We start from the raw sequence: 26,716 nt of genomic DNA on the forward strand, positions 1-26,716 counted from the left end.
TATTAGACTACATTTTATGATAATCTTTAACTTTTACATATTCCATACTTAAAACTTAACCTGAATTATTAGGCATCAGCATTGATATCACAATAACTTATAAAACCATGTTTATGGTATAAAGAAATAAAATCAAACAATATAGATATTTCATTATTTAATATACCCTGACAAGAATTCAATTTATTGAAAAAATTCACCATACTTGATATAGCAGGATAGTTTCCAATATATAAAATGTCATCTACCAGGTGTAAATGCAAAATGATTCCCTATTCTAAAATCCCCATTCATCCATTGTGCAATATATCATGCTTCATGCTGTTTTGCATTATGTAAAATAAACAATGAATACAAACTCTGGCTTTTAATGCCTGAGGTGTGAAATTAGTTCTCTGCCAAGTGTGTTTTTGATTGCTAGAGATTTAAAATGTTCGGAAGTGTGTCAGTCTGAGACATTTCTTCAGTTCAGTTATGAGAAATGAGAAGTAATCTAGACATTTAAACGAACAGGATGAGGCTGTTATAGATAGAGGCAGTGTGTTATGATTTTGCACACCCTCTTTGGTATTCATCACATTTTATCACACTATACTAGCTCTGGAAATAAATAGTTTGCATACTTAGCTTTCTTAATTTTTCCTATGAGGCTCCTTTACATTGCAGTTACCACAAATCCTCCATTACAAGATCATCTTGTTTACAAAAGTATAATCTCAAAAAACATTTGCATCACTAATGTAATTAAGCACTTGTTCACACGATAATATGCCCTACCTAATCTTCTGTTTGCAAATTTTCCATTCCATACAATGACTGGACATATTTTCTAGCTAACAAAGGGCTTTGGGGATTTCTTAGCTAAAACAATGGGATAAAGTTGCTGCATAGGATTTTCTCCCCCAACGTCCAATGCCATGAAACAAAATAAGAAAAAATTCAACAATAGCAACTAAACAGTGCCATCCATGAAGTTCAGGTGTATCACTTTTTTTTTTTATTTTCAAGACAGGGTTTCTCCGTAACTTCTGGTTCCTGTCCTGGAACTAGCTCTTGTAGACCAGGCTGGCCTCAAACTCATAGAGATCCGCCTGCCTCAGCCTCCAGAGTGCTGGGATTAAAGGCGTGCGCCACCACCGCCCGGCCATCCATGAAGTTCAAAAAGGAGTAGCTGAGAAAACAACAGTGAAATTCTGAAACAGTGTGGGAAATGCTTTACAGGGAGACATTGAATTCTAACTATCATTTCCACCATGGGGCAAATGATGAGTCTTGGAAGCTGAGACCCATACATTAGTAAAGGAAATGGGGAACACTGCAGAAAAGAAATAGGTAAAGTTTGGAAAATGAACAATGAAGCTGTGAAATCACATCCCTTTGATGGAAGAAAGGCATCTCTGTTACCCATCCTCTGGCGTGGGCAGATCCATTCTCCATTTCCTACGTGAGGAGAGGGCATGTATCCCAAATAGTTTCAGGGTGTAGTCATAAAACTCAGAAATCGGGAATAAAAACAGAACCTAAATTTCCTAACCAAAAAAGGCACCAAATGGAGGCGTGTCCTCCCAACTCTGAAAATGGAATCTTCCCCTCTACTGGGGAGGCCATGAGAAATAAATAGCCACCAACTGTGATAAGATTGAGGGAAAATAAAAGAACAAGTACCTCATAGAATCAAGAGACACTCTTCAAAGTGAAGTTTGGAACAAAACTTCACAAATGCATGCTCAACCGAACACATGTGTTCACACACTCACACAACACCACAGATGAGTAATTTTTGGCTCGTACAGTTGTGGGGAGAAGCAAATCTGAAATCTGCAGATCAGGCTGAATCTCTGGAAGGAACTGATACTGTCTTGAATATAAAGGCAACATGGAAGGTGGCCTCCTTCTGCTTCTGGGAATGTCTTCCCTGTTAAATCAGTTGTTAGATAAGATCCAATCAAATTGGATTAATCTCTTTTTTCCCAGATTTCTAATGTACATCATTTCCATCCCAAAATACCTTTCCATCAATGTGTGTGTGTGTGTGTGTGTGTGTGTGTGTGTGTGTGTGTGTGTTTTATTAAATCCTAGACTAATTTTACCTACCCAACTAGAAACATAAAATTAGGAGAGACAGAGAAAGACAAAAAAACAAGTTTAAGGAAGCACATTATAAATCAAAGAATATGATAAAGATTACAACTAAGTCTGAACTATAAGAAACTTCCAGCTAATATATAGGGACAGAGAGAAAATGTTTGACCAAATAAAAATGATGTGATTAAAATGCAAATATATTAAAACAATAGAAGTACGGGAAACACTGTGCTAGACAGACATGGTTTCGCCAAAATGAGTTTAGTCAAGTCAAAGGAAGTAAAAGGAACTAGGTTCCCATTGCACAAAGTAAACACCAACATTTGAAGATAGGGATTTTTAACTCTGCCTTTTAATATTTTGCATAATTGTTTTGTTGATCAGTGTCTGTAAAGAGTGCCTTGTGGTGTTCATGCATGTGTGTGCACGTGTGTATGGGTTCAGAGGTCAGCCTCAAATGTCTCCATCACTCTCCATTTTATTCTTTATTTTTGTGTGTGTGTGTGTGTGTGTGTGTGTGTGTGTGTGTATGATATGTGTAAGAGGGGGTGTGAGCACACACATTCATGTGTGTGCAGAGAACAGATTGGATGTTGGTTCTTCTCTTTCACTGTGGGTCTTAGAGACAGACTTGGTTCCTCAGGCTTGCATGGCAAATACTTTTAACCACTCAGCTATCTTGCCAGCTCTCCACATGTTTTATGAGATAGACTATTCCACTAAGCCTGGCACTCTCCAATTCAGCTAGACTGACTGGCCACAAAGTCCCACGGATGCTCCTATCTCTTTGCTTTTGCTTTCACAGCACTGGATATATATTTGCCAACCGACCCATCTCTCCAGCCCTCTCTCTTTTCTTTTTTTTTTCTCTCTCTCTTTTCTTTAATTTTAAAGAAAACTTCAGGAAACAGGCACTTCAGTGGAACTAAAGAAATAGTAAGCTTCCACAATTCATCCTCTGCTTTACCTTAGTTTCATTTGCTGATGTTAATTAAAACAAAACTAAGTTTTTTAATCATGTATTCAATATGATCATATTTTCTTTAAAAAATGTACTTCAATGCTCTCTCTTACCTCAATTTCCATACATTAATATAAAGATAATAGGATAATGGTCAAGTTATATGATAATAGTTTGGGAATAATAGCATTGAAGATAAGTTTTAGTACTATATTTTTTTGCAGTTTTCTGTATCGCTCAAATTCTTTATTACAAAGTTAACTAAATGATTTTTCAATTAAAATGCCTGATATATAATAGTAATTTGTTATACACACAATAATGCTTTCTATATACATTAGAAGATAGCAAGCATTGTCAAGAGTGCTAGATTTTCTAAAGCAAGTACATAGAATTTTCAGAATTAGGTCACAATCTTATTTGTGGGGAGGGTATTGACGGCTTAAACACAAAGTCACTAAGCCCATAAAACATATATAAGGAAGAACTTTTTTTTCCTTTAGAGTCATAGATCTCTCTTTCAACAATCAAAAAATAATCTGGAGTAGATGATATGCACATTGTTTTTTGTCAGTAATGGTTCAGTTAGGTCTCTTCTGAGAAAGGGACCCCTTATGCAACCCAGGTTGCCCTTGAACCCATTGTCACCCTGCTTCAGCCTCCCAAGAGCTGAGGCTGCATTACCATGCCCAACCTGCAAGCAGTTTTTTATACTATATATAAAAACGTTACATCACATAATTTACAGAATGATATTATGATACATTTTGAAGGAGGAAAATAAAAACATTTATATTTGTTTGTGTATTATTCATAAAGAATACAGATTGAAAGTGTTCATAATATGCTAACCTTAAATTTTTACTCATCTACATTTCCATTAACATTCCATAGTCTTTCTAGACCCTTGCTTAATTTCTGAATTTCTCAAAGCAATGCTTTCAATGTATTAGTACTCAAATTTCTATGAATTTAAGTAGCAAAATTTTGTGTATAAGTAAATACATAGAATTGTACTTTCTCTTGGAGTCCAGAAAGTAGAGACAGAATTTAACAAAAGGAAAGAAATATTTAAATCATTGAGTAATTATAGACATTTCTTTTTTTGACTTCAAGGAAATGCACATGGTACTGTAATTAGTTTGAAATATGTTAATTAGCTTGAAAATGGAAAAGAATGGGTAGAGAAACAAACAAATTGTTTCCTTTCACTTTAGATTTAAAATTAATTTTTTTTAATTATGAAAGCTTGGCCTTAGTTTAAGCTTGCTTCCAACTAGCTCTTATAACTTAAATTAGCCCATTTCTATTCATCTACGTCTGTCACACACTCCCATCCTGCTTCCTCCATGTCTATGTGTGTGTGTGTCTCATGCCTAGATCCCTTTTTCCAGTTTTTCTCTCTCTACTCAGAAGTTCCACCTATACCTCCTGCCTGGCTATTGGCCTTTTAGCTTTTTATTATAGCAATCACAGCAATACATATTCACACAGTATACAAACATACCACATCGTGTGTGTGTGTGTGTGTGTGTGTGTGTGTGTGTGTGTGTGTGTGAATTTCAGCAGGCCTCTGATGGAACACACAGCTATGGACCAGTGCGTCCCCAGGGCTTTGGCAGAGGGAGGTATAAGACAGTATTAGACAGGAAAGATGAGGTGCATTTTCCTGGGACCAAGTGGAGGCGCTGAGACTATATCGAGGGGGTCACAGAAAGCCACCGAGAGAGTTCTAATGGTGGCTGTGGTCAGGCAAAATATCAAATTTTCTGTATCTAAAAAAAATATTGTTGGAAGCCAACTCAGAGAGTGACTTTTGACGTCTTGAAATTTGCAGGCAAAGCGTCATATTGACTGAGGCAACCCAGACCCAGAAAGAAAGACAAATATAATAAGTACTCACTCGCAAGTGGCTTTTAGACATAAAGCAAAGAGAAACCAGCCTACAGTTCACAACCCCAGAGAACCTAGACAACAAAGAGGACCCTAAGCGAGAGATGTATGGATCTAATCTACATGGGAAGTAGGAAAAGACAAGATCTAAGTAAATTGAGAGTGTGGGGATCATGGGAGAGGGTAGACGGGGAAGCGGAGACAAATACACAGCTCAAGAAAAAGAATTGAGCCGGGCGGTGGTGGCGCACGCCTTTAATCCCAGCACTCGGGAGGCAGAGGCAGGCGGATCTCTGTGAGTTCGAGACCAGCCTGGTCTACAGAGCTAGTTCCAGGACAGGCTCCAAAACCACGGAGAAACCCTGTCTCAAAAAAAAAAAAAGAATCGAAAATTTGTTTAATTAAATTTTAGACTAATGTTCCAAACAAAGGTCAGACTCAAAAGAATTATGTAATAAGAAATGCCAGGTCAGATTTCCTCTCATAAAGTTTTAATTCATCGTATTTAAGTAGAACTGTGGTGTCCTGCAAAGGAAGGTGAACTGAGTAATGGTTGGGAACAGCTTCTTCCTCTGTCTAAATATTCTGTAAATGGTACTGGGTTTTATAATGAATTCCTTAAGAAGAAACAGAGTGAATCATTTGGGTAGAAGTTAGATCAGAAAATAGGTGCTCGACAAGGCCATTACTGAGATGACTACCAAGACATTTAGATGGAATAATTGATGTAGATCACTAAGAAGATCAAATTGAATGCACAAGTATTTCATGTTCCTTATAAATCACTCAAAGATAATATAGTTCTTTAAGCAAATGTAATTAAATTACAAGTATAAGTCTAAAACTTAATAACCATATCCAAAATGTCAGGTGAACCACAGAAAATAACTCTTTGTATTTTCAAATTTCCTTCAAAATATCATTCCATAAATTAAATGGAATTCTTTACATGTTTGTTTCCAAATGCCTTTTTATCAGAGAAAGAGTCAAAGGAATCTCTAAAAAAGGTGTACTGCTATTTAAGGAGATAACTTACTTTGTGCTTTATAATTATGGCTATTTCTAATCTTTACAAATAAAAAATTTATGAAGCAACTTAGTTTTCTATTGTTTTTTAATTAAAGGTAAGCAATAAAAAACAGTTTAGGAAAAATAAATTCTAATTAGCTTGTTTATGTAAACAGCCGCTTTACCCTTGTACCTCCCAGATGAGAATTAAAAGCAGTTTGCAGATACTGCATTTAAAACAGTACGTATAAAACTTGGCTTACAGGTGTTAGTATGTTAACATGACATTATGTTCAATGTTTTCATACGGTTTGGGTTCTTTTCTGGCAACATCTTTTGTTTGGTGCTAATTATAATTTTTGATATCTCCTAATTAACCAAATAATTATGTAGATTGTGAATTATAGCAATATAGAAAATGTTTCGTTTAGGCTTTAATGATATAAATGTGTAACGTGACTTGTAACCTAGTGCTGTTTAAATTGTGTGCTGGTGTATGTTGAAAGGTAACATGTGAAAAGACCGCTTGTACCAATGCAATGATGCTTTCACTTTGCAGTTAAAAGAGAAATTTGTCTCTGAGCACGTATTAACGTAATTTGAAACAGTTAAAATTTGATGAAAATAGAGTAATTAGCACTAAATAAAAACCTTACGCATTTCTTTTCAGGGAGTGCTTGACCATTTATGAGAAACTAGTGATTAATATATAGAAGAAAAAAACAGCCTGCTAAATGGAGTGGCCTGCTCTAATTTGTGCTTAGCGGCTCCTGCCTTATCAGTACTAAAATCAGACAACTTTAGGCGGTTGTTGGAGAGATCATCGTTTGTACAGAAAAGCACAGGTGGAAATGAAAACTGGTAGAGGAAAACGGTCCTCATGAAATGAAAGCCCACCAGCTTGCCGTAGGGTGGCACTACATCTATTCGTGAAATGAAACGGCTGTCTCAGAAAACAAAGATAAACGCCAAATGCCTTCATAAAGGAAAAGGTAAAATGGAGAAATACGTTGCATTATTCAAACTCAGCATTCCTGCAGACAAAGAAAGGTCAGCCCCAGGTGCAGAGTCTAAGGAGGCATCACCCACGATTCCAGGGCCACAAGTGAGGCTCAGGCTTCCTGCATTGTCCTGAAGGATCTCAGCCTCTGTGAAACCTGCTCAGATTCTTCTAGTCATGCTTCCATCTCACTCATCCAGCCCATAGTGATGCCTGCCTTCTCCATTTTCTCTCATTTTCGTTCAGACACTGGTCCTTTCTGCTGTCTCTCTCGCGGCTCCAGACACAAAGCCTACTTCTGATCTGTTCATCGCTGACTTCCCAGAACCTAGCACTGTGCTGAGTATATGAACTAAGTATGTGAACAGACCAGATAAACAAGGGTTCCACTCTCACTGGGAGAATAGCTAGAAGCAGCCAATCCCAGGAAAACGGGCTAACATACAATAAACATAGATTCTGGAACTTTCTTATCATTAGAACAGTATTCTTCCCAGTTGACTTGGTTGGATTACTAAATTCAACATCATGAAATATGTTAACAGATTTTGAAAACACTCTCAAAATTAAACCCAGAGATTAAAAAGAAGAGGAGGAGAGCGGGGAGACTGTGTTCTGCTTCGAAGGTAAACTTGTAAGTCTGAGAGATAAGGCAAATCTACAGATGGTGGGGTGTTGGCAGCATCTTTATGCTAAAGACATTATAGTTCCATTAGGAAAGCATTCATTTTTCATCTCCTGACAGACTTTGAGAACTATGTGCTTATTGCAGTATTCCTGCAGAACAACAGAAAAAGTCTAAGAGATGGTTCACTTGAGATCAGACTCAAGACACAGAAACATGCCCTACTATCTGATAAAGCATTTAATATTTCTGGGTGTATCTATGAGCGTATTTCTGGAAGAGGTAAGTTTAAATTTGGTTAGCTGAGTAAAGAAGTCCATAACCTCTAAGCAAAGTGGGCATGATTTGATCTGTTGGGGATCTGAGCAGACAAAAGGTGATGAAAGCCACAATCGCTTTATATTTCAGGTGGAATACTGTCTCAGTTAGGGCTTTCCATTGCTGTGAAGAAACCATGACTACATCACCTCTTATAAAGGAAAACATTTCTTTGTTTGCTTTGCTTTGCTTTTTTTTTTGAGACAGGGTTTCTCTGTGTAGCTTTGGTTGTCCTGTAATTCACTCTGTAAACAAGGCTGGCCTCAAACTCTCAGAGATCCATCTGCCTCTTGCCTCTGCCTCTGCCTCTGCCTCTGCCTCTGCCTCCCAAGTGCTGGGATTATAGGCATGTACCACTACCACCTGACTAAGGAAAACATTTAATTGGGCTGGTTTACAGTTCAGAGGTTTAGTCCACCATCATCATGGCAAGAAAGCATGGTGGTGTGTAGGCAAACATGGTGCTGGAGAGGGGCTAATAGTTCTACATCCAGATCACCAAGACGCAGGAAGCGAATGTCACATTAGATCTGACTTGAGCATTTGAGACCTCAAAGCCCAGGCCCAGTGATGCACTTCCTCCAAAAAGAGCCTTATCTACTCCAACAAGGACACACCTCTTAATAGTGCCACCCCTTGTGAGCCCATTAGGGCCATTTTTATTCAAATCACCATAAATATTTATCTTCTCCTACCTTTGTACATTGCCACACTGTCAGCTTTTGTCATCAACTGCCCTTATCCCCTTCACAGGGGGTCAAGATGAATGACTAGGTAGACAGACAGACAGAGAGATGATATTTTAGTGTTTCTATTTCTCTTGAGAGTCCACATAGTTTAGTTACCTTCTATAGCACAAATAAAATTAAATATTTAATATTTGAATGTGATAATAGACCAAAGTGTGATTAATTTAATTTCTCAGAGAATTATAATTAATAGAAACCAAAAGTTAGTATACTTTCTCATTTTTTATAACTTTAGTAAATAAAATACAATACTTCTACTTACAACACTATCCTGTTGGTCTACACCATATAATATGATAATTATCACATAACTAACACATGTCATGTACTACATACTTTGTAAATATTATTTTATTAGAGTTTCACAATAGCACTTTGAAAGGACGATTTAATCGTCCTCTTTTACACTTAGGAAAACTGAGGCTCATATTAAATACTTTTTCTAATATCAAGAGACTACTGCATGAACCCTTTCGTGAAACACTGCTCTGTAGAACAAAGAAAGTATTAGCAAAACAACATTCAATATCAGAAGGAAACTCTTTATCCAGAAAAAAAAGTAGAAACTATCAGTCATTTATATGCACAATAAACAGAGTTTACGAGACTAAAACAATGCCTTTGTGGCCCTCTTAACCTGAAATCCATTTCATACTCTCATCTTGTAAAAATTATTCTATGTCACAGACTTTGCATATTAAAATGTGATATCGAATAAGGAGATAAAAGAAGATAGTAAGTGGTATTATTATTACCAATAAAACTCCCAGTTCAAGAGGTGGGGAAATACTACAGCCTGTGGGAAGGTTTGTAGTGCACCCTATTTAAATTAGTCCAGCTTACAGAGAGTCAGTGTTTTGAAGGGAGATCCTGGCATGTGGAAACGGTTCATGCAAATTTCAAAGTATTGTCTGTGCCATTCCACCCTACTGGACTTGAATGTAGTTCTCATTCATTTGTTTGGGCATTTTCGCTGATGCTCTGAAGACCTCCAAATAGATGCCTCATATCTTTCACTCATTATATGTTCACTGAAACAGTTTTTTTTATAGAACTCCACAGATTATAGACTTTTTGTTTGTTTGTTTACAATCTTATGTCCTGAGGGAGCATTGACTTCGTGTCTTTACTAACAGATGACCATAAAGTTTAACACAGGTTGCTAAGCAACAACTGTATGCCTAGGAGTAGACGTATCTCTTTGATATACTGGCTGTGTGTATTTCTCTTCACTTATTTCATTTGTGATTAACATGGTACATCAAACAGAATCACTAAAATCCTACCAGTATCCCAAGGGTAGAGCAGTTCCTGGTCCAATTTAAGGTAAGACCTCAGATATCAAAACAGTTACTATCACAGAACAGGACTGCAGAGAAAATGAGTAAAATACACTAAGCCCATTTCCAAGGACACAGTGTGTGCTTTCTCATCCGTACCAGTGCTACTATGTTGAGACTTGAAGGAAATTTTCAACACTTTCTATGTCTCATGTTTTTGCTAAATGATAGAGGACTGTGTATTTCCTGTCATTGTTTTACTAAAGAGTCTGTGATATTCTGAAGCATAATCCATTGTTGTAATGCATGGTATAGGGTAATTCATCATACAGCAAGGACAACACTAACCACTCTTCTCGTTTGCATCCACCATCACTCTTCAATCCTCATTGTATCTGATCTAATCCAAGCTCATTTATATTATTCACGAATTGTTTGTATAGAATGAAGGCAACAATACACACATCGGTATTGTGCTTCGAAATAGTAATTTATACTAACGGGTTGTGGATCTAAAAACCAAATGTGAAGAACTTCAGAGTTTTTAAAATATAATCTTTGATTATATAAAATATGAGGTTAGTATTGGGATATAATGAATATGGAAAGCCAAACTATTTGCAGGAATAATTTTATTAAAATTATAATTTTAATAAAAGAAAGTTGTCTTAGAAACCCTTTTAGAGTAAACTTTAAATGTTCAGTGTTTTAGAAATTTAGAAATCTTTTATACTAAATAAAATTATTAAAAGTCAACACCGAACTGAACAGAGAATTCTCAACAAAAGAAGTTCAAATGGCCAAAAGGCACAGTTTTGAAAAATAATAAAATCAAGAAAAATGTATCCTGGTTACAAAAATGATATTCAAAGGATTATTTTATGTCATACATTGATTTAAAATCACACAAATGCCTGTGAAATGGCAAACACCCATGTAAATTATAGTACTGTATATAATGCAATATAGATAAACAATTGTAACAACTTATACAAGAACACTCTGTTGTGGGTTTTGCTGCTCTTTTTTTTTCCTTTTTTGTCATAGATGTGGTTCTCTCTATATTCGGACCTGGATACATTCCCAAAAGGAATTGTGAAATGGAATGAAGAAAAGCAGAGAGTGGAGCCGGGTGTATGAAACATTTCTGTTTTACAGGGAAATTTTACGTGTGTGTGTTTGGTATTAGACATGTAATACATACTTCATATATACAATGCATATTTAAATGAGAATACGTAGTAAACTGACAACAATTATTGCCTTTTGATGCTGAAAGATGTAAATGGACAAGAGACTTTTTTCACTACGCATCCAGTTAAACAATCTTAATAATATGTGGGGATTCTTTTCGTTAAGTTCTGGTATGTTGACAGGAACAGAAAGGCTTTAAGTGCTTTTACTTATTAAGTTAGTGAGAGACCGTAATTCCCGGTGCTCACTAAATGCCAAGAGTTTCATGTGTTGATTGAGAAAGACTGACTTGTAATCATGAACCTAGTAACTAAGTGGGGAAATTAGATTATGTGATTAACAGTCCAATCTTGTGTCTACTAATTCAATCCTAGCAAGCAGAATTAATATCAAAATATTAAAGTATAGTATATTCCTATGAAATATTATTTTTCTTATGTCTGAAATCTGTCTTTCATATTGCTAGTAGCAAAGGAAACTTAAAGAATTCATATCCAAGTCAATGAAAGAAATCAAAACTGAGTAAATTTCACAAAATACTACTCTCTTTGAAAAGCTCTCATACAAGCAAAAATGTATCCCCATGGTCAAGCAAGTTAAGGTTATTTTTATACACTACATATCTTAATGTTGGTATATACTGAAGGCTCCAGATAAATGGAATGATAAAAAAAAACTATGTTTCACTTGAAACACAAAATCATTTTTACACATAACTACTGAAATTCACAGAAATTAGTACTTCACTATACGCATTTGGTGATAGAAATATACTTTTATACAAAAGTATAAAAAAAGCCAAATTAGAAACACAATAGGGAAAAATACACTTTATCATTGAATCAATAAGCAGTATTTGGAAATTATGGTGAAAACAGACTGCTCTAATCAGTCATATTATGCTATTTGATAAGATACTGCAATTAACTTCCAAGAATAAGTAGACTAGTTTTGCTCCATACCCTATCACACCACCCTGATCTGCTTTCCTCATATTTCTCATTGTCACGTGGGTGATGATATTATATGCTTAGAGATAAGAACTGTGGAAATACACCTTTAATCCCAGCACTCAGGAAGGAGAGGGCGAAGATCTCTGTGCGTTCAAGATCAGCCTGATCTTCATTGCAAACTCAAGGTTGCCCACGGCTGCACAGTAAGGTCTTGCCTCAAAAAAAAAAATTCTTGTTATCACCCACCCCCCCACACACTCCAAGGTAAGTCTCATAGCAGTATCTCATCCATCTTGTGCAATATTTCATCTCTAGCAATGTAAACATAATTAAAGTAGCATTTAGGGGGCAGAGAGATGGCTCAGAGAAGAAAAACGCATGTTGCCAAGCCCAAAAATCTGAGTTCAGTCCCCAGAATCTAGATGATAGAAAGAGAGGCAAACACCTGGAAGTTATTATTTTACCTCCACACACATGTCATGGCATGTATGAATATGTATGCACAGATACAAACATAGATAGATAGATAGATAGATAGATAGATAGATAGATAGATAGATAGATAGATGAGGGATGGATAGATAGGTAGATAGATAGATAGATAGATAGATAGATAGATAGATAGATAGATAGATAGATAGATAGATAGATGTAAGAGGAAGACAAATTATTTTTAAGAACAAATTTCTTTTTTAGATGCATACTAGTTTCTCATTTAATGTCAGCATATTATTTGCACAAATCTAATTCTTTTCTCTTTGCTACCAAAGTAAAAAGAGTGTATCCCATACTGTCTCCTATTGACAGAGGTTTCTCTCCTACCTGGTCCTGCAGCCATTCATTCCCAAAGAGACACACAGAGGTCCACATTCATTATAAACTGATTGGCCTGTTATCTCAGGCTTTTTATTAACTAACTCTTACATATTAACGCATAATTCTTGTCTGTCTTAGTCAAGTGACTTGGTACCTTTTATCAGTGAGGCATTCTCATCCTGCTTCCTCTAGGTCTAGGTTACAACTATAGACTGAGCCTTTTCTCTTACCATAATTCTTCTATTCTGGTCACCTCCAACCTATACTTCCTGCCTAGCTACTGGCCAACAAGTGTTTTGGTAAACCAATAAAAGTGATAAATCTTTACAGGGTACAAGACCATTGTGCCACAGTAGTCTCTGGTAACCTTAGTTATAAAGGGGATACTATGTTCTAATTTACTAGCTATGAAATCAAAAAAAATCACTTAACTATTCTGTACTTCACTGTCCTTAGGAAGACTGAAGTTGGTAAGATAATTAACTACTATATATAAAATATATCCTATATGATAAGTATACCAGAAGGCTTAGCATGAACAATAAAGTGCTATAGGAATAAATAACTGACTTCTGATGTGATAAATACCTTACAAATTTAAATGCATTTTACTGTATTTTCAGAGGCTTTAATAAACCTCTGTGCTATTAATATACCTCTGTGAATCTGAAAACAGAAATATAGTTGGGAGAGTTGCAAAATAATCAGACTGTCTTTCAAAGAATACATATTACTATTTTTAGAATACCAGCATTCCCAGAAACACACTTTGGGAAGAAAAACTCAACTAGAATTCTTTCCTAAAGCAAACACATACAAAGACCAAACTCCACTAAACTCCCAGATCTCACAACTTCCTGTGAGTAAAACTGAGTGGAAATGACATGTATCTATTAATCCTTCTTTCTTTAAATATTTATTCTTTAAATATTTATTCTTTGAAATTTTCATATTTATAAGAATTTTGTATTTTTATTTTTTATTTTTATTGTGCTTACATTATTAACCTCTTCCTTTTCCTCTCACTAATAATTGCCATGAATCTCCCTTGTTCTCTGTAAAATTCATATATATATATATATATATATATATATATATATATATATATTATAGGTAATATATATACATAATTATCACCTAAATTCAAAATACAACTTGCTCTGTCCAAATCATGCTACATGTGTTATACAAGCTTAGAGCTGACAACTAGTCAGTGGATAACCAACTGAGGAGCTCTATTCTAGGGAAGAATATCTCTTCCATTTTCAGCATTTCCTAGTTGTTCCTTATACAGTGTATTTTGCTTGTACCCATCCACCATTACCTCCTTCCAATTTCCTTTAGTACCCTTGCCCTGACTGTCCCCCAATTTCATGTGGTCTAGGTTTTGTTGTTGTTGTTCCTATTATTGTTAATAATCCCAAGTCCAATCAGTGCTACCTATAGGTACATGGATGTGGGGCCATCTTCTAGGGCACAGTCAACTTACCAACAGCCATGTCCCTTAAGGAAAGTGACAGTCTCTCCCCCAGAAGCTGACAGTAAACAGTATATCTTTAGCTAAAAGTGGGTCCTCCTATAGATCAAAACAGATCAAATCCCGGGGACCAATAAAGGTTGCTCCTATCAATATGATACAGAAGAAAAATATGAATCAAGGTGGAGCAATGGGATATCAAGAAAACATGAACTGGCTATTACAAACAATGCTACCATGAACATAGTTGAGCAAATACTTTTGTTGTATGATAGGCCATCTCTTGGGTATATTCCCAAGAGTGGTATTGCTGGGTCCAGGGGTAGGTTGATCCTGAATTTCCTGAGAACCCGCCACACTGCTTTCCAAAGTGGTTGCACAAGTTTGCATTCCCACCAGCAATGGATGAGGGTACCCCTTTCTCCACAACCTCTCCAGCAAAGGCTATCATTGGTGTTTTTTATTTTAGCCATTCTGGCAGGTGTAAGATGGTATCTTAAAGTTGTCTTGATTTGCATTTCCCTGATCGCTAAGGAAGTTGAGCATGATCTTAAGTGACTTTTGGCAATTTGAACTTCTGTTGAGAATTCTCTGTTCAGCTCATTGCCCCATTTTAGCGGACAATGAGGACTACTGAGAACTCAAGAACAATGGCAATGGGTTTTTGATCCTACTGCACGTACTAGCTTTGTGGGAGCCTAGGCGGTTTGGATGCTCACCTTACTAGACCTGGATGGAGGTGGGTGGTCCTTGGACTTCCCACAGGGCAGGGAACACTGATTGCTCTTTGGGCTGACAAGGGAGGGGGACTTGACCGGGGGAGGGGGAGGGAAATGGGAAGCGGTGGCAGAGAGGAGGCAGAAATCTTTAATAAATAATTAATAAATTAAGAAAAAAAGAAAGAAAAGAAAACATGAACTGAAGCAAAATTCAAAGTAATGAAGCTTTCAGCAATACCACCTCCCAGCTGTCGGCATCTCAGACATTCCATATCTCCAGCAACAAAATTCCAAGACACCATGTAGATAATATTCATACCAGTCATTGAGTACTAACCAGGCAGCAGTCATTATTTTTAGTTATCTTACACTTAGTAATACTCACTTCTATGTCCATGCATGTTATTCCAGTGTCACCAATAATACACATATAGACAAACAAGGTTTCTTTCTTTTTTTTTTACTTATGTGTTGCAACATGAAACACCATGCATGATGGAGAACAATGAGGTCTCTCAGCAGTGGGTATCAGAAAGATTGAAACTCAGGCTCGTGTTTAAGTAGTGGACAATAGTTCATGGAAGAAGAATATTGTTCTAAATCTAAAACAGTAAGAAAATGGAGGTAATTTTGGAAAGATACTTTGCTCAGTCTAAATATGGGAGGGAGGGCCTTGGTCCTGCCTCAAAGTGATGTGATGTGTCAATCTTTGTTGACTCCCAATAAGGGGTCCTGTCCTTTCTGGGAAGTGGATGAGGTGGTGGGGAGGTAAGAAAGGTGTGGGGGGGAGAGTGGGGATGGCTGTGTGAAAGGAGAAAAGATTGTATTAGATAGAAAGGAGGGAGAAAGAGAGAGAGAGAGGAGGTGGATGGGGCAGTGGGAAGGTGAGAAAAGTGTGGGGGGAAAAGTGGGGATTGCTGTGTGTGTGAAAGGAGAAAAGCTTGTATTAGACAGAAGAGAGAGAGAGAGAGAGAGAGAGAGAGAGAGAGAGAGAGAGAGAGAGAGAGAGAGAGAGAGAGAGAAGGTAATTCTATAACTGGGACCCTAGTAACTCTTATTTGGGAGACAAGGTGTTCAAAGATAAACTTTAATATATCAATATGAAAAAGTTTTAGTCAATCATTTAGTCAAGATAGGAGAGTTCTAGTCATTTTGTGGCTTAAGTATGTGCTCAGATATGATTATAGAGGGGTTTTAATTTGACTTGATACCTCAAGATTGTGTGGTGGATTTGGCTGACATTGATAGTTTATGGTTTTATCGTGTTCTGTAGGCAAAATCTGACAACTTAGACCTAGAATGAGGCCAGTTTCCGGCAACATCATGGTCTAGTTCATAGGGTAAGATCATTCCTAGATGTCATAGCCCTATTAGGTTGTTACTATTCATCTAGATCCTTTATTTTTGTGGACAAAAGCATGGCATACTTACATAACAGCATATTTTTAAATATGCATCCGTTATACAATAAAGCAGCTAAATCGGGCACCTTATCTCATAAACTATTTCAAAGTAAGATGGTATAAAATATAATCTCTGGGTAGTTTCAATATAATACACTGATATTAATTGTAATTACTTTGCACAATACATAGCTTGAAGAATTCCTGAATGTTTTTCCCAGTGGCCAACATTTTCTCTACCCTAACAACTCAAGTTCTAAACTCTGATTATATCTAAAACACATGGATGGGAAACAAAACACCCACTCCATCAATAAGCAGGAAGCATTGGTTCTCAGTCTGCAAAGTGGTACCCATGCAGGCATGAAAATCTGAGTTTGATCCTCAGCACCCACCCGGAAGTGGCGTGACAGCATACTCACATAGTCTGTGTGGCAGGGCACAGAGATAGGGCTAGCTGCCTACCAGCAAGAGATACTGTCTTTAATGATAATGATAAGGGGCCAGTAACCTGACATTGACATCTGACCTTCACATATACAACATACATGTGTACACACACACATAGATACACATGCAGGAGAATACCCAGCTATACTAACCAAACCAAAACATCAGCTTGACTGTGTTATTTTCCAGCATATTTTTTTCTGTTAAATTAGATGAAAAAGAATTAGGTTTTGTTTCCAAACAGTTTCTAAGTTGTTTGGTACTTTAAAATGCTCCCATTTTACATTCCCTCACATACACTTGAATAGGATGCCAAAATATTTTTGGTATAATAACCATAAGCAATTTCATCAAATTGACCCATTTTTTACACTCTTCTATAAAATATAAAATTCAAATAGCAGTAAATTCCATTTTAATGTAAATTTACTTGTAAATTTAAAATAACTGAAAACAAATAAAATGTTTTTAATAATGTAATGATACAAGAAAGCCTGCTTCCGAGGAGTAAACAAGTTGTCTCTTGTAGCTCCCAAGCTGCGCATCTTCCTGCCTTTAACGTTTGTTTCCCATCGCTGCCCTTGTATGTGGCCTGTTTTAGTGGAAGGTCTGTTCAGATTTTGTCAGAGGACAAATGACATATCCTCAGCCAGCCCAAATTCTTCTAAACAATATTTATTCAATAATGTGTTGACTTTATACTTTACTGCCACTTAACTCTTCCGTCTCCTTCATGTGGGTGCCAAGTCCCGGCTTTTGATTTGCCAGTCTTCCCTTTGTTTTAGTTCCCAAAGTGGTTCAAAGAGAGTGAGTGCTATTTACTTAAACCTTTAAAGCACTCTTGTTTATTTTGCTGGACTCTCCAGTTACTGAATAGAACCTTAATTTCAGACCCCTTGAACTTAGACTTCTGTTTCTGTGCTGACTGTATGGCTCTCTCGGCAAAGACAAAGCATTTCTCTTGTTCAAGTTAAGGCTTTTCTTGCCTGTCCCTGGCTTCTGCTGCCCTCTAGCAGTCAGAAATAGCATGGCAGGACATAAAACGATGTTTTTTTTTTTTTTTTCGGATCTCAATTACTGGATAGGTTGGTTTGATTTAATACAACGATATCCTCCCCTGATCTTTATCAGGCATGTTGCCTTCTTATATCTACTGGCCTTTAGGCTATTCCTTTTAATGTCTTGGAAACTTGGAGATCCTACAGACTGTCTCCAACAATACCCAGTATTGACGATTCCAACGTCCACAAAGATGGTCCCCTATAATTCTGGAGTCTTAGTTATTTGATGTCTCCTTTTCAGTAATCTTATTCCTCCTCTGAATGTGCTTTCTGTAAGAATATATTTTAATTTTTGGGTTTTTTGCTTTGTTTTGTTTTGATGAGATAGGGTACTGTGTCTCGTTGGCTGTCTCAGAACCCAGTGATCTCAAACTAAGAGATCTGCCTACCTCTGCCTTGTGAAGGGCTGTGATTAAAGACATCCACCACCATGCCAGGATTTTTACCGTAGTCATATATAAGCATCACTAAAAATCACTGCCACCTATTCCAACTGTCTGAAACTCCAGATCCAAGAAGATATGACACCTCTGGCCTTCTGTGGTACTTGAACTCACATGTGCATACCTATATACTGATTCATACGCATAATCAAAATTGAAATATTTTTAAAGGAAACTCCCCTCATAGTTTTGGTTTTAGGCGTTCCATTCTCTAACCAAGACTTCCTTTTTCTCTTCGGCCTACTCTTGCCAATTTCCTGATTCTTTATCCCATAGAGACAGAAGTCAGTCAATCTATACCTCCTCACTCCTACTTTCTCAACTCAAATCTTTACTTTTATATGTGCCCAAATTAAATTGCATCATCTTGTATGTTTCTTGGTTATTTTTCCTGTTGCTGTGATCAGAATACCCTAAGAAAAATCAGCTTAAAGAGAAGAGGATTTTGTGTTGGTTCACTGTTGAAGAGTCCATCATTGTGACAAAGCAAAGTTTGTAGAAGGTTGGCACAGTTGTCCTTTGCTTAGCCTGCTTCCCCTTTTAATAAAGACCACAACCACAGCCTGGGGAATAATGTTGCCCTTCTTTATTTTGGATCTTCCAAGTTCAATCAACCTAATCAATATAATACCGTGTGACATGCCCAGAAGTGACTTAACCTAAATAATCTCTCACAGGTACACTTGGAGTCTTGTCTATTTGGTTATTTCAGAAACTAGCGAGTTGAAAATCAATGCTAACCATCCCGCTGTATCTATCTTTTAAATGTTCTATCAGTTCTCTTGATGTCTGTCTTCTGTTCTGTTTCTGTATCCATTTTGTTGAACATTAATAGACACAAACACACACACTTGCACAAGTGTACACTTATCTTGCTATTCCAATTGTTCTGATGCTTTAAGTTTGTGACAACTAGTCTCAAAACATTGTTTAGCTGCCCAAGAAGGAAGCTTCTGGCTTATCTTGATTTCCCTGTACCATTCAACCAAGGTGTGTGGTATCTGGTCCAAAGATGTTTGTTCAATCTGTGTTTTCCCAGAGATTTGATGTTTTCTGCCTCTAGATATAGAGTGTGTGTCAGTCACGGATCAAGCATGTGCGTACTGTCAGGAAGGCAGTTCATAGGCACAGTTCCACTTACTGACCTACAGAGAGAAAAATCACCTCGCCAGCGGAAACCCTTCTGAGAATAAAAAAACAACCCTCCCACTCTTAGCCAACCACTGTGTTCCCCAAAAGGACAGTCAACCCTCTTCGAGTCTCAGATTCCCCAGGTCCTCTGATTTCTTTGACAACTATACATCACAAGATGGTACTCAGCAGGTTTTCCAGAACAAAGAAATGTTGCTCTGTATCAACTCAAGTTAACTCTTTCTCAAACCAAGCTTAAAAGCAAGTCCTTCTGTGTTAATTTGGACAAATATTACAACTTTTGTCAATTTCATTGAAGATTGCAATGTTCTGAGATTAAATTTAGGCCATGATCCTATTGAATGTATCTATTTATGTTTAAAATGTACACCTGGAAAAAAATTATAAATTTTCGATTCGAAAAAGAACTAGTCCAAACTAACTTCTTACTTTTCATGTTTTCTTTATTAATACATTTCGCTAGAGTAGAGTTGAATGAAAGGGGCAATAACAAGCATCAGAACAACATGAATCTCACAGACAGCTTTACCCATTATCAGCATTGTAATCTTGGGCAAGTGTTTTTAACCTTTGTGATTTTCCATTTCCTTATCCTAAAACTGGTATGCTTAATGAAATGCTGACAAATATTTGTAGAAAGAGAGAAAGGGGCTGTGGATGTAGTTCAGCAGTAGAATGTTTGACTACCATGTACAAGGGCCAAGGTCAAACCCGAGTACAGAAGTAAAAAGAAAGAAAAAGGAAAAGAATCCAGGAAATTGTTAGCCAAGGCACTTGGGAGATAGAGGCAGGAGAGTCAGGAGTTCAAGATCATCCATAGCTACATAGTGATTTCAAAGCCATCCTGAGCCATGAAATAGTCTATCTCAGAAACTAACAATTTTATAAAGGCACATAGGCCAACACATCAAGAAACACATAGAAATTTTAGTCCTTAATTTTACAGGTAATTCAAATGTAAACTCAATATGAAGTAAACTTAATTGAAGAAGAATATACGGTTGTAGCTTTTCTTCCAACTTGTATTTTGGTGAAGTCTTACACATAGAATCTCATTTTCCTATTTTGTGTTAGTTTACTTTGAAAAAAAATGATATTATAGTATAATGTCAATGTAAAGATCTGGGTTTGACTTGGCATTGTTAATGTTTATAGGAAGCATGGATTGTATAAAGAAATGACATTATTTCAGCCTGAAATTGATTTGTATCATATGACATTTCATTTTGCTTGTGCACATTTTGTGCACATTGATTATATAATTTAGCTTGGATAAAATCAGCTTGGATTTTTCAGCCCTGCTCATAGCTGAGGATAACCACCAAATTGCTTTAAATTAATTTACATATTAAGTGTAAATAATTTTATTCTATATAAAGTATCAAATATAGCCATCTAAAATTTTAAAGAATTTAGCAATGTAAGTTGCTTATGAATTACATATACATTTGTATTTAAACCTTTTACTCTTTTATTGAAAATATATTGTTTCTCCTACAATATACCCTGATTACAGTTTTCTGTTGTGTGATGTCTTACTCTTTTGGCTTTTGGGGGGGCCCACGAGCCAAGTTCCAAATAAATCACACACAGAGGCTTATTCTTCGTTAGGAATGCCCGACCTCAGCTTGGCTTGTTTCTTGCCTCCTTTTATGAACTTAAATTATTCTAACTACCTTTTGCCTCTGGGCTTTTATCTTTCTCTATTTCTATATACCTTTCTTCACTTCTTTCTTCATGGCTTGCTGTGTATCTGGATGACTGACATCCTCTTCTCCTTCCTCGCTTCTCCTTCTATTTATATTCTCTGTGTGTCAGCCCTGTCTATCCTTGCTTCTGCCTTGCCATTGACTGTTTAGGTCTTTTATTAGACTATCAGGTATTTTAGACAGGCAAAGAATCACAGCTTCACAGAGCTAAATGAATGCAACATAAACAAAAGCAATGCAGCTTAAAATAATATTCTCCAACATTCTATGAAGAAACACCATGACCAAGGAACCTTATAAAAGGAAGTTGTTAACTGGAGCCTGTTTATGCTTTCAGAGAGTTAAGTCCATGAGGATCATGATGAAGAGTGTGGTAACAAGCAGGCAAGCATGAAAGTAGAGCTGCAACTATGAGCTTATATCTCATAACCATAAATTTTAGGTAAAGACTGGGCCTATTGAAACCTCAGAGCCCATCCCCACTGACATACCTCCTCCAAGGAACCGCCCCCTAATTCTTCCTAAACATTTCCACCAACTGGGAACTAAGCATTCAAAGATATAAATGAGTCTGACAGAGGTAGTTCCCAAATTTTAATCAGAAATATTGCATCGCTGCACACATTACATTGATCCAAGACCCATCTGTCTTCAAACGTATAAGAAAATGCAGTCATAGCATGGACACCACAGAAAGGATGAAGTAGAAAGGTTTTTTTTAACAACAATGATGAACTCTCTTCCGGTCGCAGGCGCTTCGGGAGCCGCCGATTACCGTCCAGCCATGGCCAAGTCCAAGAACCACACCACACACAACCAGTCCCGGAAATGGCTCAGAAACGGCATCAAGAAACCCCGGTCACAAAGACACGAATCTCTCAAGGGGGTTGACCCCAAGTTCCTGAGGAACATGCGCTTTGCCAAGAAGCACAACAAGAAAGGCCTGAAGAAGATGCAGGCAAATAATTCAAAGGCCATGAGCGCACGTGCGGAGGCCATCAAGGCCCTGGTGAAGCCCCAGGTGGTGAAGCCCAAGGTGCCAAAGGGCCCCACCCGCAAACTCACCCGTCTGGCTTTAATTGCTCACCCCAAGCTTGGGAAGCGGATTAGAAGCTACATGGCCAGTGGCCGTAGGCTCCAAAAAACAAAGCCCAAGGTTCAAGCCAAGGCAGAGGCCTCAGCTGCAGCTCAGGCTCCCAAAGGTGCCCAGGCCTCTGTGAAGGCCCCATAAAAAAGGTCGCAGTCTGCCAGTGTGAAGACAGATGGACTGGTGTGAACACCTACACAGTATTTGCAGATGTTCAGGACCTTATGCTGTTTTTACAAATAAACTTGAGGCAAGTTCTGTTAAAAAAAAAAAAAAAACAACAATGATGAAATGATGACTGTCCCATTATGCCCTCTATTCACCTAACTAACACAGTTCTTCCACAAGAAAAATATCATACACCTTCCACAGACACAATCCGAAAGACATAGCTTGAAGCTCACAGTTCAGTACGTTTGACATATATGACTGGATCAAGGATGTGGATCCTATTGATCAAAGGATGTAAGAACTAAAGAGGCAAAGCTATTTGTCCCACAATTCCAAGATTCAATTGTGTAGTAAGACAGGTTTTCCCAAGCAAGAACTCCCATCCAGAGGGTACAACTGGGAAACTCTCTTACTTAGGATTTCTATTGCTGTGAAGAGACACCATGACCAACTTGTATAAAGGAAAACATTTAATTGAGGTGGTTGCTTACAATTTCAGAGGTTAAGTTATCCCCATGATAGGACCTTATCACCAAGTATGTAGGCATGGTGCTAAAGAGGAAGCTGAGAGTCCTACATTTTTCAGGCAAAAGGAAGTGGTCTGTCTCACTGGGCATGGCTTGAGCATATATGAAATCTTAAAGCCTACCTCCACAGCGACACACTTCCTACAACACCACAGCTACTCTAACAAGGCCACACCTCCTTTGAGGGCCATTTTCTTTCAAAGCACAATAGAGACCTACTAGAAAAGCCACTGGTATTCAGTGTCCCCTGACAGAACTGTAAAAATCTTGTGTGATGATTGACTTCTTGAAAATAATACCCTTCTCATTTTTCATTCTTAGCTTTACCCTCTGGAATGTTTCACATATACACACGGTCATGCTTTCAGTACACACTCAGTCAGCACCAAGACCCCTTAAAGTCTGAGTTACTTTAATCCTGATGTTAGATGACAATTCTATTAAGTCAGAAAATATTTTACTACAGGCTAATGATTTATCTGTATGGTTTTACATTTAAAACACTGCAGATTTTATTTGTTTAGCTGTAGTTTCTAGGAGACAATAGCCCTTCCACAGTTTACTTCTAGACATCCTTTGATTTGCTTGTCCTGTGTTTTGGGCTTCATTTTCTTACTGCTATGCTGCAATTGAATAATGCGAGCCAGGCTGTAAAGACTCTCTAGTAAACCAGGTGGTTCTCTTTTAATCTGAGCAATGTTCGGTGTAAAGGATTTGCTGAATTCTCCCTTCAGGCATTGTTAAACTATATCAATGGCTATAATGAGTAAACACTTGGATTGACACTGATCACGTGGTTGGATTTTAGTGGCTGTGTTCTTTGTACTTAGTAGCTTAGACTGTGATGCAGTTGTTCTGTCCAGCCCTTCAAGTTCCTCATTCCTAAATTTAATTCTGTTCCTCTTATTCCTCATTTGTAAACAGACCAATTCCTTTCTGAACTTCTAATACCTTGCTGTGAAACTTAAATTAGGAGCACGATACCCTTATGTGGTAAAGGTGATATATTACAACCAGCAGCTTACTGAATGACATCACCTCTTAAAATTAAGAATGAAACAAACACATCCCTTCATCCCTCTTTTCTTCATCATCGTGTTTGAAACCTTAGTAAAAGTAATAAATAAAGAGAAAGAAAAAATGCCTTGCTATAAGTAGGTACTATCTTATACATCTAATACTTTTTAAAAAACTCTCTCCCTGGGAGTTATAATGTTATTTCATTTGTGGTTTCCCTTCTACATTGTTACTTGAAAGTTCCATTTCAATTCCAATGCTTTATTTGGTAGTGGGAGACAATGGAAGAAAACAGTAAGTCTGTAGCTCAGGCTGGCCTTCAATTTACTACATAACTAAATCTGACTTTGATGGCCAGTTTTCCCCAGACTGTTCCCATTGCAATACATAAATTATTATAGATTGTTGTCCTCCAATTCCTAAGCCAGTACCATATTTTTTTAGATTTTTATGTTGTAACAGTTTTGCTTTGGTACCAATTTTCTATAGGTTAGAACTAGCTTCTGTTTTAATAACAAATTTGGTCATGAAAAATGAGATATATTTCTAAATTGTGTCAAGTATTCAGTGGCTTGGAAGAGAAGTGATATGATCCTCTGTCAGGCAGCTGCATCACCGCGAGGGAGCTTGAGTGGGAGATAGGCAGTGGACTCTTCCTGGATCCGCCTCACTCGGGGATTGTTGCTAACAGAACTCTACTTGCACTTTTCCACCTCCAAAAATAGGAAAGAAAACTAAAATATGCCCTGGATCTTCAACCTTCTACTTTGAAATGAGTAATTTCATATCATTATTCAATACAAACTACTTCGAGGTACAAGAAAGTGGAATCTTACCTATAAATAAGAATATTCCATTAAAAGAAAAAATTAATTACTCTTTCAACTGTTAAAAAAAAAGTCTTGAGAGATAGGGATGTAAGGGCTCCCTCTTTTTGGACATTCAGTTCTTCACAATCAGTACCCAGGACTAAGTGTCTTATAGACAGAGTCTCTGTATCGTTCTAGGCTGGTTGTCTTTAGAACTGCTAAGCTCCTGAAGAGGAAGATCTGTAAGACAGAAGCCAACCTTATCTTGTCTTTTACAAGGTGCTATCTATATCTATAAGATTCTGTGACCCCAAAACAGTACTGGGTGTTTACTCAAAACAATCCTAAAAATGGGAAACAAAGAGGGGTCACACTCTTTGTCTCCAAAAGCAACAGAAATCCAGACTACTGTAGTAAAAATGAGAATTTATAAATAAACTCATGCATTCTTGGACTACATGATTCTCAACAAAGGTTCCAAGACCAATCAGTAAGACTGCTTCCTGTTTCCTTCTTCCCGGCTCACTGCCATAAGAGGACTCTGCCATTTGGTCCCTCTGAGCTCCACCTTGCTTTCCCCATCAGTACAGATTGAAATCTCTGCAACAAACCTGTCTTTCTTTAAGTTGCTTTCATTGGTTAATTTTGTCACAGTAAAATAAAAACCACTAATCCAAGAACTGTTTCTAAATTCATAGTTAGCATGATATGATAGCAGCTATCTCCATGAGAGCTGCTATTCTCTAGGCTCCTTAAAGTGTGTGTGTTACTTAAAAAATAAAATAATAAAAATATTTCTCAACCTAGTTCAACATAAAATTGTTTTATGTCATTGTTGTACTACAATGCCATAATGAAAGCATTAGTAAACTAAGATTAAGTCCAATGATCAACCATTCCATGGATAATATTACATATTCCAACCCTATCCTTACTTTCCCTAAAAATTATTTGTCTACCACTCCCAATTCTCAATCATGTATGCTCTGTCATTTATACAAATTCCCAAAGTACCATGTCCAAATTGAGAATGTAATCAAACTTCCATAAATGAATATGCAATCTTGTTTCTTACCACATTCCATCAGCAAAGGGTCTGACTTCCAGTTATAAGAAAAGCAAAACCGCTTATTATGAAATGAATTGTGTTCTGCAAATTTTCATTTATTGAGACAGGCATGGTGGTGAAAGGGTTTAATTCCAGCACTCAGAGGGCACAGACCAGAGGGTCTCTAACCTCATCTACATAGTGAGTCCAGACTACCTAAGACTATATACATTCTGTCTCCAAAAGCAGTTCATATGTTGAATCTCTGCCCCATATCCTATGACTATATTTGCAATAAATCCTTTATTTAAGTTAAGGTGGTTAACGTTACATGCCATTACAAGATAAAAAAAAATCTAATAAAATTGGTATCTCCAAGGAGAAAAAGAGACCAATGAGAATGACACCCCCTCTCTTTCTGTCTGTAACAAGAAAAAAAAATGTCATGTGAGACTACAGAAATCACCAACAGTCTATAAGGCAGGAAAGAGGACTCACAAGAAATCCAGTGTACCCAATGGAGTATTACTCAGCTGTTAAAAAAAATGACATCATGAAATTTGAAGGCAAATGGAAGGAACTAGGAAAAACCATCCTGAGTGAGATAATCCAGAAGCAGAAAGACAAACACAACATGTACTCACTCATAAGTGAGTACTAGGTGTAAAGCAAAGGATAATCAGTCTGCAATCCACAGCTCCAGAGATACTAGAAGACCCTAAGAGGGACACATCAATTCCCCTGGGAAGGGGAATTAGATG

The sequence above is a fragment of the Microtus pennsylvanicus genome, chromosome 19, assembly GCF_037038515.1.
Source record: "Microtus pennsylvanicus isolate mMicPen1 chromosome 19, mMicPen1.hap1, whole genome shotgun sequence".
Classification (NCBI taxonomy): domain Eukaryota; kingdom Metazoa; phylum Chordata; class Mammalia; order Rodentia; family Cricetidae; genus Microtus; species Microtus pennsylvanicus.